Here is a 13,648-nt window from a genome sequence, read left to right on the forward strand (position 1 = left end):
TCATCAAGACCAAGATAAAAATAGGCAAAATTACATCTATGAAAAGGGAAAAAGAAGTTGGAGAGGATCCCAAAGGTGATATAGGACAGAATGCAAGAGAGATGGTGAGAAAGGTAGAGGAGGTGTTGGAGGGAAGAAGATGGTGCGGTTGCTGAGTAGAGAGAGAGAGTTTCACAGATCTTACCTTGGAGAGAGGAAAAATATTTCAAAGCAGCCATACCTTCGCAGTGATGCAGAACTATAGAGAAACAAAAAAGCTGCAGATGCTGGTATCTTTAGATTTTTTGCTAACTTCAATATATCATCAATTTAATCCATTCTTTTTCAATGCCACTCATCTTTCCTTTTTAAATAATGTACCCTTGAATTATTCCAAGGCTCACCCCTCAGTGTCTAGTGGAAGCAGGGCCCTAGGTTGTGGTCCTGTCTTACAGAGCCTCTTCGATAGCTGCACCAACCATCAGTGGATCTCTCAGCATGTGCAGTCTGCAGCAGGCAGTTATGTATATCTCTTTACACTGGGAGACGAGCAAATTTTAGAATGACCAAAATGCATCTTTCACCAAGTTGATGATCCTCCAGCAATGGTCAATGTTTATCTCAGTCCATCTCTCTCCCCACAAAACTCTGCCCCTGGAAGAGTCATTCAGCTCAGAGTTCTGTGATAGACAACTGCTTGGGAGAAACATCTTTCCCAGATCTTCACAAGGAGTAGAGCAATCATCTAATCTGCACTGCAAGGGCAGTGTGCAGTAGGAATGAGACTCAGGACAAACAAGGTAAATCTAATGTAGAGGACCTCTGACACTGGCAGTCCTTTGAAGTAATTCAAGATCACTCTGTGACCTGAAGTCCACTTCGTGGAGCAAGGTGAGATGTGCTCATGGTAATTCTTCCAAAAGGTTCATATGGGGAGCTCTGTGATCCACAGCCTTAAGGAAGAACATGGTTTAGTAGGTTCATCATATATGGGTGTATTGAGGATGTGCCAGTCTGTAAACAGATAGAGGACAGTAAGTTCAAGGAGGCTGAGGCCTATCTCAAAAGGTCTAGACAACAAGCAGGTGAAACTGGACAAGCCACTGACCTTTGAGGAGCTGACAAGTTTCATCCATGCCCTTGAGAAAAGTATGTTATGAGTCCAAAGGACCCCAAAACCAAGCAGCAAAAGACATTTACCAAGACAAGTAGTTACTTAAACAAAAGTTGTTTTTAATTATCTTTAAACATGAAAACAGATAAAACTTTAAACTTATCTCTATTAACTTAACCCCTTTGTAATTCTAAGCATATGTGTATGTGATGTGTGTGTAAATGTAAGAAAAGTTCTTTGGTTCACAGTTCAATTTCACTTCTCATTCTTCTAAGTTCTCTGGTTGCAGGCAATTCTTATACTGTGCACAGAATTTAACAGATATAAAGTTCACCAGGCTTTGGTGCTCGAAAGGTAAATGTTTACCACTCAGGAAGGTTCTTGTAGGGTTTGCAGAGAGAGAGATTTGTTGTTCCAGGATTTCAACAACTGAGGTACCTCAGTGTCTTGATGATGAAACTTTCCGCCATCAGGGTTCTCCAGATGGTAACCTCTTCTTTTCAGGCTACCAGAGAGTTCTTTTCTGTTCCACTTATTCCAAGAGAAACATCAGACAGATAATACTTCCAGCCATCTGCCACTCTGGAGTTTGTTTCAGTTCCAATCAGCTTCTCCTGCTTGTTTCAGCTGTCTGTTCAGTCTCTCTCTTCAACTATGCAGTTGTGAGAATGCTGATCCCAACACAGTTTTGATGTGGGCCATTCAACATTCCTCCTCCCAGTACTCCACAACCTCTTTTACCACCCTCAGCTCTGAGCTAAGCATTAGTGATCGACAGTTAGAGTACTGGGTTCAGTTCTGGATGCCAAATGATAGGAAGGAGGTGATTGCATTTGAGGAGATTCATCAGAATGTTCCCTAGGATGGAGCAGCTCAGTGTAGAAAGTGGGGGGGGGGGGGGGGGAGGTGTTTTCTTTGGAGCAGATAAGCAGTGGAAGGAACTGAATGAGGTTTACACAATTAAGAGTGGCTTGGATAGGCTAGATAGTGAGAATTTATTTTTCCTTTGCAATGATGCCTGTAACAGAGGTTTAAGGGAAAAGGCAAGAGAATTCAAGGTGACTTTAGAAAGAATTGTTTAATCTGCAAATTGGAGAAAGAACACCTAATATTCCATCTGGGCACTCTTCAACCAGATGGCATTAACATTGACTTCTCCAGCTTTCATTAAACCCTTCTTTCTCTTTCCCTAACCCTCTGTCTCCTTTCCTCTAGCCCCTCACCCCCTTTCATCTCTATTTAGACCTACCCTGTCCCCCTAACTCTCACATCTATTCTCTTCTACTCTCCTACTCATTCCTTTTACCTGTTAGCCTGTACTCCTCCCCCTACCCCTTCTTCCCGCCTCGTCTTATTATTCAGGCATTTTTCCTCATTATGTGATGAAAGGTTCAGGCCTAAAAAGTTGGTTACCCTTTACTTCCTTTAGGATCCGTGTGACTGCTAAGTTTCTCCAGAAGCTTTGTGTACTGCACTACAATGACAGCATCTGCAGACTTTCCTGTTTAACTTTATTTGAATGTATTTTTTTCCCTATCCTTGTTCTCTAGAGGTTCCATACTTACCTTATCCGTCTTCTTCCTATTTATGTATCTACAGCAACTTTTATGGTTTGTTTTGATGTGACGTTCGAGTTTTCTTTCAAAATAATTTTTCTCTCCTTTTCTGAGTATTTTGTTGCTGAATCCCATTAATGTGTTTTATTAACCTCAGACTATGCTTCTTTCTCATGGAATCCCTATTTCTAATTGGGGGGAAATTCCTATTGAGCATTATGGACCAGCTCTTTGAATATCTGCCACCATTAATCTACTGACCTGTTGTGGTGAGAATTTAAAAAAAGATCTCGTATGTGTTCTTTTGTAATTGGTGACAGTTATAAAGAAGACAAGGAAAACAGACAATGTTATTTAAACACAATCACCTTATTGTTAAAGGTGATTGATGAGGTTAGGATAGTTGATGCCATCTACACGGACTTTGAGAAGGTACCTCATGGTAGACTGATCAAGAAGTTACTTTTGATATGGAATTGGCTGGCTCATAGAAGACAGACGGTAATGGTGGAAGGGTATTATTTGGGGTGGAGGTCTGTGACCAGTGATGTTCAGTATGGATCAGTGTTGCGACCCCTGATGTTTGTGATATATATGAATGATTTGGATGAAAAAGTAAGTGGGTTAGTAATTGTACAGATGATACAAAGATTGATGGAGTTGTGAACAGTGTAGAGGGATATCAAAGAGAACAATAGGATAGATTTGGGTAGAGAAATGACAGATGTAGTTTAATCAAGACAAGCGTGAGGGGCTGGATTTTTGTTAGTCAAATGTAAAGGGAATGTATACAGTTAATGTTTGGATTTTTTAGGTATTGATGTGCAGATAGATCTGGGAGTTCAAGTCCACTGTTCATTGAAAATAGTCACCCAAATAAATAGGATGGTAAAGTAGGCGTATGGTATCCTTGGTTTAATTGGATGGGGCAATGAATATAAAAGTTAGGAGGTCACAAAATGTTGGTTAGGTTGCACTTGGAATACTGTGTGCAATTCTGGTTTCCCCATTACAAGAAGGATGTGGAGGCTTTGGGAAGGGTACAGAAGAAGCTTACCAGAATGTTGCCTGGCTAACAGGGTATTAGCTAAGGCGAGAGATTGGACAAACTTGGGTTGTTTACTCTGGCGAGATAGATGTGTATAAAATCATGGTGGACAGTCTGAATCTTTTCCCCAAGACAAAAGCATGACACACTCGAGGACATAAATTTAAGGTGAGTGGGAAAAAGTTTAAAGCAGATATATGAAGCAAATGTTTCTCCCAGAAAGTGGTAGGTACCTGGAATGGACTGCCGGGGTAGTGGTGGAAGCAGATGTAATAGAAGCGCTTAAGAGGCTTCTAGATAGATGAAGGGGATGAAGAGATATTTATCATGTGTGAGCAGCAGAGTTTTGGTTTGATTTGGACATCATTTTCGGCACAGACATGTGTTATGAAGAGCCTGTTCCAGTGCTATACTGTTCTATGTATTATATACATTGAAATTACATATGTAGCATGAGAACTCTGTTACAAGTTTGCTTTTGCAAACTTATGTAGCTTTCTGCAAGAAAACATCAAACATTTACCTGTCACTCTAACTTCAGATGAGCCCCCAGTAATGCTGATAATTTGTTTCCCTGTCTTCTCTCCCTGGCATTTGGCAGACTACAACTTCAAGGCTCTCTGAGGAGACTAAGGATCATCAGCCCTTTTATAACTTTTAGCCCCAGCAAAGCCCCCCTGTACTTTATCCACTAGAAAGTATTACTGCCTGCTCATTGCTGTTCACTCTAAGCTGTGCGCGCGCACACACGTGCTTTGCAACCAGTGCACAAAAGAAATTAATGTGCACGTAAAAGGCTAGTTACCTAAAATAATGTAGTTTAAAGTATAGAATAAAATCTTAACTAAAAATGTTACTTCATAGAGTGCAATCATATTTGTATTATATTAAAACATGTCAATACAGTTTTATTAGCCATGAGAGATAGGTTAATTATCTTGAAACAAATTCAAGTTTACATTTTGCCTAAGCATTCAGTATGCACCTACTTTTGTCACAGGAAAAAGTTTTGCACAACATAAGATTTTTGCGCACACGGACTACAAAAATTTCGAGGGAACATTGCTGCTTATCTCAAAAATGATCTCTCTGAGCAATCCTTATCTAACCCTTTCTCACCAAGGAGGTCTTCTCAGCATATTGCATGCTAAAACTTGAAAAAAAACTTCATTATTTATTCCCTTACACCTGTCTCTTAGCTTATTTTCCCAGTCCACCTGAGACATCTGATGGGCTTGACAAAGTGGTGACTCGCCTTCCTTACAATAGGCAGTTAAAGAATTTCATGTATGATACATTCTAAATGTTGTATTATGTGACAACAATGGAACCTTTACCACTTTGACTTCATATCATTGTAACTGCTCTTATTTAGTTATGCTCTTAAACTGCATCTAAAATTCCATTACTGAGGTAATCTTTTGCCGTGAGATCTCTTATACTCCTCAATACTCCTGGTCAAATCTAAAATAGGCTGTTGTGACATATGTTGTATTAGTTCCAACTGCTGACAGTTTGCACACATCAAGCTCCTGCAAACAGGAGTGGAATAACAGAGAATCTATTTTTAGCGATGTTGAGCAATGACTTTGATAACCTGAATATTTTTTTCTTATTGATGGCATTAGAGGATATTTACCTCCATCTGAGGGAGCTGACAGGACTTCAGCCTAACTTCTTAACACCCCTTGAATAGCACACTAAGGAATCAACCTAGTTGGGTTGTAAAGTAGGGCTTGAACTCAAAATTTTAATCAAAGAATGGGGGGGGGGGGGGTCCACTAAGACTGACAGCAGAGGTAACAAAAGGAAATTCAGACATATTCTAAGTAACAATGCAAGTCCTGACATCTGTTCTCTCTTCCTGTTGGCAACTGGATCCAATCCAGCAGCTCTAACATGCGAGTTCCACATTCCTTCCAAAAATTTTCTGGACTGTTACTTGTGTCATGCTGAGGAGTATTGTGTCTTCAATGGCTACAGGTCCAAATGAGATTTTAAACAAAGGCTTGGTCTGCTTTTGCAATTGGTGTAAAGATTTTTGACGCAATTTTGAAAAAAAAATAGTTATTGACAAGTCCTCAATTCTATATATATAAAAAAATTGACAATGAACCTTATGGCATTTTGCCAATGTGTTTCATAAATTATAACAGTTTGCAAAAAGTACCATGCTAGGACAATTTGGGATGTCAGCAAAGGAATTACGGAAGTACGTTGTTAATATTCTGAGATGCTGAAATTATGATGTTCATAAACTGTGGGAACCAGGTTGGCGCTTGAGGTGGGTGACCAGCCATCAGTGTACAGTATACACACAACATCCCCCTTTCTTACTTTAATCTAGAGAAAGAGTCCGGACCCAAACCGTTGACTGGCCATTTCCATCCACGGACGCCGAGTCCCTCCAGCAACTCACCGACCGGGGTGAGCATCCTCGCCATCACGCTGTCCGCCCAACTCGGCCGCGGCTGGGACACTGTACAGCAGCAGCGCGCAGGCGCCCTGCGTCACGCTTGCCGCGTAACCAGGGGCAGCGGCGAGTTCAGGCTGGTCCTGTCCGAGGGGCAACGGCGCCGACCCGGAACACGGGCTCGATGGTCTGGCTCTCAGCGTTTGAGCACGCTCAGCACTTCCCCGGAGGTTATCTCTCGCTCCAGAGTGTGGCGGTCAAATCCAGCGGAGGTGAGCCTGCAGTAGGCGGTGGGCCTGGGGGTCGTCAGGACTATCAGTAACACCCCGGCCTGACCAGCGACCTCCGTCCCACTCCTTGCCAGACTCCTGCCTGACTCCTTTCCCAGCCCATGCCCCAAACCCCTTCCTGACCTCCGACCTCAACTACTTGCCTGGTCACCAATCCTTACTCAGTTCCTGATTCCTGCCCCACAGCCACCATCCTACTTCCTTGCCCCCACCCCTTTAACCCTATCTTTGACACTTCCATCAACACTAGTCTCCTGACAACCTCCCACTCATCCCCACTCCTTTCTTCCATCCTCGTCCACCCCAACTCTACCTGCACTCCCAAAGCTACCTCTGATACCCTGCTGATGTCCTCCATCTCCACCACAACTCCTGATATTACCATACACTCCCAACATCTCCATTCACCACCCCCCCCAACACTTCTTGAGGAGGTCAACCAGCACCTCCATATATACCCAGAGAACCACCTACTGATTCTCTGCTTCCACCCCACCACCAAAAATTCCCCACAGTATCACTCCTCCCACCACAAACCCTCCAACACTTTTTAATCCATCACCACCGTCATCTCCTGCACCAACATCTCCACCTACACATGCTCATAACCAACCACTCAAATCAATACCAATGTTCAGCAAAACCCCAACCAACAGCCCTCAGCCATCCCTCACCTCTCACCCTACTAAAATCTCTAAACCCCTGCCCTATTAACAAAGCTAAATATTCCTGGCCAACTCTGCTGCATGTTACGAAGGGAGTATTCTTTAGTTGAGGCATAAAATCAGGGCCCAAGTGTTGTATTAGATGTCTTAAAATATTCTGTGGCACTGTTTGTCTTTTGTACCTTGCAGCCAATGTTTATCCCTTATTGAAAATCTAAAGTATAGATAATATGTTTGGTGTTGTGTTTCTAGTTATTGAAGCATGCTATGCTCAAATTGATTCTGTTTTCCCAATGTTTCAAGAATAATGCCTTAAAAGATATATTGTGAGGTGTAAAGTGCTTTGTCAGAGGTGAAAATTTACATTTTTTTTCCAGGAGATAATTTATGGTAACAGTTTGGTTGTTGGACACACATGAATATTAAGGTAACAGTCCATCTTGCGATTCAATGCAAGGTGTCCTTTGTGGAGAATTTCCAGAATTCATTGAGTTGCTTTGCTGACTGATATCTGGCTCTCGAATGGTGTTGCATAAGTCAGTTCAGATGTGTGGTGCATTTCTCCCTACTTTTGCATTTAGCTGATTTTGCTCCCTATCTCTCTCATCTTAGAAAGACCAGTGCTATTTAGTTCATTATTGCTCTCTGAGGATATATCCAATTCTTCTGAGTTGGCTGTTTTATCTTCGTGGTTCTGCAAAAATTAAATCACTTTTCCCAACTCTCTTTTGAGTTGCCATTGTATTTTTTTCAAATTTCTTAAAGTAATGATGAGAATAATTTCTATTATTTATAAACTATCAAGCTGCAAAATCATTCCAAGTGTAAGGGGAGTCAGCTGGATGCCCATGTGATGAAATTGTAAAGATGAAGGGTTTTACATTTTAGGTACAATTGAGAGTGTTCTGTTGGCTGCATAATTATGTTGTATGGTAGTTGCAAAGCATCGGACCAGATGTATATACAGAATATCATCAAAATAACTGAGAAGAATGCAGGGGTCTCCTTTCCTCTATTGACAACATTCACAAGAGCATTTTTTAAAAAGGGCTCAAATAAGTATCGAAGACCCTTTCCATGCATCGCACAGGATCTTTGACCATCAGGAGGGAAGTACAGGAGCATCAGAATCAGGACTGCCAGGGTGGGAAATGGTTTCTTCCTGCAGTCTGTGAGATTGATGAATGGCATTCTGTAATCTTGCATCTTATAAAAAAATGAGTAAATTATTCCAAAATATTTGTATATTTATTTAATATTATATTGTTATGTATATATGTGATTATGATGTGCTGAGTGTACACCTTGGTCCAGAGAAACGCTGTTTCATCTGGTTGTATATGTGCAGTCAGATAATGATAAATGAAGGTTGCAGCAGCTGGTGACCTGAAGTCGGGGAAAAGTCAAGTATTGGTAGAGTTGGAACATGATGGTCTTGATGATGGCACAAGTAAGTAATCCAAAGTTAGCATGAGGTCACTTATGACATCAAAAGAATGATCAGTTGCCTGGAAAAAGGTTTGGTCATCTGAGATAGTTTATAATAAAATCCAAAAATATCATCAGCCTTTGTTCAAGTCATCCAGACATTTTCTTCAAATAATCTTGACAATTTAGGGACAGAGGAGAAAGTATTTAGACAAAGGTGCTGAGTAACAGGATTGAAGTTAATACTGGTATTTCTCTGGCGATAGCTTTATCGACAGGAGTGGAATCAGGAGCTTGCATTCCTATCCAGCCCAACGACAATTGAAAGGTGTTGGTGGATCGTCTCGAACACCGGTGCCCAAGAAGAGTGTAGTAACTTTCCTTAATGACTATCGACCTGTAGCATTTTACATTGATAAAGTGTTTGAAAGTCTGGTGTTGAAGCCATATCAACTCATGTCTGTACGGCAGTATGAATATGTTCCACTTTGCCTATTGTAGTAACAGATCGTCGGTGGATGCCATCTCACTGGCTCTATACACAAAGCCCTGGAACACTTGGACAGCAAAGATACATTCATCAGGATACTCTTTATGGACTACAGTTCAGCATTTAACTCCATCATCAGCACACTCCAAGACCTGGAACTCAACACCCTGGTATGTAACTGGAACATGGATTTCCTCACCTCCAGACCACAATCAGTGAGGATTGGTAAGAACATCTCCACAATCTCCATCAGTGTCAGATCACCACAAGGCTGCTTCCTAGCCCTCTGCTCTACTCCTACGACTGTGTGGCTCGGTATGACAATAACACCATCTACAAATTTGCCGACAATACCATGATAGTGGGTTATATAAAGAAAGGTGATGAGTCAGCATACTGAAAGGCGATCAAAAACTTGGCTGTATGGTACAACAACCTTGCACTCATTGTCACCAGAACTAAGGAGCAGCTTGTTGACTTCAGGAAGGGAAAGCCAGAGGTATACAATCCAGTGATCATTTGGCGATCAGAGATGGAGAGGGTGTGCAAAAGTAAGTTCTAGGGAGTCACTATCTCGGAGAATTTTTCTTGGACCCAACACATGATGAAGAAAGCACGTCAGCATGTCTTCAAGAATTTGAGGGGCTTGGTATGATACCAGGAACCTTGGCAAATGTGTAGTGGAAAGTGTGCTGTCTGGCTGGATCATGGTCTGGAATGGGAAACATACCCTCCCCATCTAAAGGGAACGCTGCTGTTGGAGAGCAGCAGCAACCATCAAGGGTCCTCGCCCCCCAGCATACACCCTGTTCTCACTGCTGCCATCAGGATAAAGGTATAGGTGCCACAAAACTTGGACCATCAGGTTCAGGAACGGCTTCAAACCCCCACTATCAGTCATCAATAACACACTCAATCAGGGACTCATTTAAGGACTCATTTCTTTTTATTCTCTCTATTGTTATCTGTTTGCAGTTCTTTATTTGTTTATATGTATACACTACATACAGTTGTTTTGCACTACCAATAAATAGTAATTCTGTCTTGCCTGCAGAAAAAAGAATCTCAGCGATGTATGTGATTCTATGTATGTACTCTGACAATAAATCTGAAAGAAAGAAATACGAGAGAATACTCCTTCCTGCATACATGCCGAAACTGAAGAGCACTGCACTGGTAGAAAAGGCTGCACGGTGCTGGTCTGGAGAGGCAGACTCTCCAGAGTCATTAGAGTGTGCCAGTGTCATGGGTTTGGCAGTGGATCTGAATGAATAAGCCACATTGATCACTAACTTGATCAGAAAATACATGGATTAGTGTGTTCCTGCTCAGTCTTTGTAGGTCAAGTTTATTGTCTTTGCACAAGTACCACTCGATGAAACAGTGTTCACTGGTTCTTGGTGTAAAACATGGCAGTGCAGACACACAACCAGACATAACACACATACAGCAAATAATACACATGTAAGACAAGTAATCATATATATAAGTAAACAAAAATTATTTTGTATATATCAGAGTCTCGGATGGTTAGTGTGAGCAATTTCTTTGGTTGTTCAGTATTCTCACTGTCAGGGGGAAAGAAGCTATTCCTCAGCCTGGTGGTACTGCCTCCGATACTCCTGTATCTCTTTCCCAATAGGAGCAGCTGAAAGTTGCTGTGTACAGGGTGAGAGAGGTCCTCAGTGATTTTGCGTGCACTCTTCAAACAACCAAAATTATTGTGTTTGATCAGGTCAAAAGCCATTATACCAGCTTGTCTGAAGGCCTCCACCATCATACCCATACCAAAGAAACCACAAATAACCGGCCTAAATGACTACCGTCCAGTAGCACTCACACCTGTCATCACCAAGTGCCTGGAACGACTGGTCCTAGGCCACATCCAAGACTGTCTCCCTCCCTCCTTCGACCCACACCAGTTCGCTTATAAAGCGAACAGATCGATGGAAGACACCATATCCATCATCCTCCACACTGGGCTGAGCCATCTGGAACACAGGAACACCTATGCAAGGGTACTTTTCGTGGACTTCAGCTCAGCCTTTAACACCATCATCCCCGATATCCTAGTCAGCAAACTGTCTGCTCTAGGCCTTCATCCTCTCACCTGTTCATGGATCAAAGATTTCCTTACAGATAGACCTCAGACAGTCAAACTTGGAACCCACCTGTCCTCCACCTGCACGTTGAGCACGGGCTCCCCACAAGGCTGTGTGCTGAGCCCTTTGCTCTTCACTCTTTACACCGCCGACTGCAGACCTGTCCACGTCAGTAACACCGTGGCGAAGTTTGCAGAAGACACCACGGTGATGGGGTTGATCACAGGAGGAGATGAGTCTGCCTACAGGAATGAAATCCTGAATCTGACTGAGTGGTGCCGGGCTCATAACCTGATCCTAAACACCACAAAAACAAAAGAAATCATTCTGGACTTCAGGAAGCACAGGTCTGACCCACTCCCCCTCTACATAGATGGTGACTGTGTGACGAGGGTCCACAGCTTCACCCTCCTGGGCATCAATATCTCAGACGACCTCTCCTGGACTGTAAACACTTCAGCAGTCATCGAAAAGGCCCAGAGGCGCCTGTACTTCCTGAGAATGCTCAAAAAGAGCAAGGTGGGTCAGAAGCTGCTGATTACCTTCTACAGTTCCACCGTACAGAGCATCCTGCTGTACTGCAGCACAGTATGGTTCTCCCATTGCACTGAAGAAGAGCGGCAAAGACTTCAACGGGTGGTGAGGGCAGCAGAAAAGATAATTGGATGTCCCCTACCCTCCCTGAAGGACTTCAACACCTCTCGTTGCCTCAGTAGAGCACAAGCAATAATAAAGGATCCTACCCACCCTGCCCTGCATCTGTTTGACCTACTACCCTCTGGCAGACGCTACAGGTCAATCAAGACAAGAACAAACAGACTCAGAAACAGCTTTTTCCCCCAAACTGTCACTACACTGAACACACATATCCACAAATTCCCCTCTCTGTCCTCCACATCTATTATACATACAGCCGACACCCCCCCTCCATTCACATAAAGGACATATACGGCACTGTAAATTAAATTTTTTATTTAACTTCTGTGCTGCTGCCTGTGGTTGCGTCGCTGCATTGGTAACCTTGTACTGCTGTCATAAATCTCGTTGTATAACTTGTACAATGACAATAAAAAGCTATTTGATTTGATTTGTGTATCAAAAACCACGGCTGAACCAAGAGATTTGCAAACTCTGCCGTTCAGATCAGACAATTCAAGAGCATTACAAAGATCAGGTCCAACCACTGGAAGGTCATTTACCAGTGTAGAAAGACTTTTCCAGACTATGCTGGAGTCTTGTGTGGCTAATCAGCAGCTGTGGCAAGGCTTGCACACTATTATGTCTGAAACAAGGTAATGTAATTAACTGCAATTATCCAGTGCCCTCCTTTGTTTGGGACAAAGACCCTTTCTTTCCTTTATTTTCCCCTATGCTCCACAGTTTTAAATTTGTAATCAAACAATTCACATGTAATTAAGTGCACATTCCACATAGTATTCAAAGTTATTTGTATACATTTTGGATTGACCATGTAAACAGTAAGAGGCATCACCCAAACCTTAGGATTACCAAAATCAATAGTTTTGAATATCATTTAAAAAAAAGCGTACTGGTAAGCTCAGGAATTGCAAAATGACTGGTATTCTAAGGAAAACCTCCACTGCTGGTAACATAATTGTCATCATTGTGAAGAAAAATCCCCATATGTCCAACAGATCAGAATCACTCCTCTTCAGGAGGCAAGTGTGGATGTGTCAATGACTACTGTCCACAGAAGACTTCATGAACAGAAATACAGAGGCTACACTGCAAGAGGCAAACCATGGCATAGGTGGTATGCTCTGGATTTTGTGCAGTTCTTTACACCTCTACACTTTGCTCTTGTCATCACTCTGATACAGGTTAATCTTGGTCTCAAGACCTTTTTACAGAATTCTACAGGCTCTTTTAAATACTTCCTTGCAAACTGTAATATGGCCATCCTTTCTATGGCTAACTAATGGTTTGCATCTTGCAGTGTAGCCTCTATATTTCTGCTCATGAATTCTCCTGAGGACAGTAGTCATTGACATAGCTAAATCTCCCTCCTTAAAAGTGTTTCTTATCTGTTGGACATAAGTTTGGGAATATTTTTGTTGGTTATGACGAGAATTCTTCTGTCATCAGCAGTGGAGGTCTTCCTTGAAATACCAGTACCTTCGCGATTCCTGAGCTCGCCAGTACACATTTTTTTCTTAATGATGTTCCAAGATTTGGGCAATATCTCTTATTGTTTTATTCTTGTTTTTCAGGCTCATTAAGTCAGGCTTCTTTGACTTTTATTAGCACAATTCTCATCGTCATGTAAAAAAATTGCAATGACATAATCTAAAGGTGATCAAAAGCTTTGAAGCAAGCTCAACTCTCTTATACCTGCACCAGTGAAGCAATTAAACATACCTGAGTACTCACAAACATCTATGAAGCAAAATGTCCCAAACATTATGGTGCCCTGAAATGAGGGGACTATTTACAAAAAGTGCTGTAATTTCTACATGATGAATCCAAAATAGATGAAAATAACCTTCAATAAAATCTGGAATAGGCACTTTCATTACATGTGAATTGTTTGATTACAATTGTA

General features: G+C 42.0%; 1 protein-coding gene across 2 annotated transcripts in view; it reads left to right on the top strand.

Moving 5' to 3' along the window:
- Positions 1-6,076: 6,076 nt before the first annotated feature.
- Positions 6,077-13,648, top strand: part of nphp3 (nephronophthisis 3) — a 153,018-nt gene continuing 145,446 nt past the window's right edge. Inside the window, exon 1 of one of the 2 annotated variants that reach the window (XM_069913528.1) lies at positions 6,077-6,382. The gene's annotated coding sequence lies outside the window, so the exon portion shown is untranslated. Of the gene's footprint in view, positions 6,383-8,427; positions 8,516-13,648 lie in introns of those variants that run through there. The other variant, XM_069913529.1, reaches the window with a different exon arrangement.

This window comes from Narcine bancroftii, chromosome 1 (genome assembly GCF_036971445.1).
Source record: "Narcine bancroftii isolate sNarBan1 chromosome 1, sNarBan1.hap1, whole genome shotgun sequence".
Taxonomy (NCBI): Eukaryota; Metazoa; Chordata; class Chondrichthyes; order Torpediniformes; family Narcinidae; genus Narcine; species Narcine bancroftii.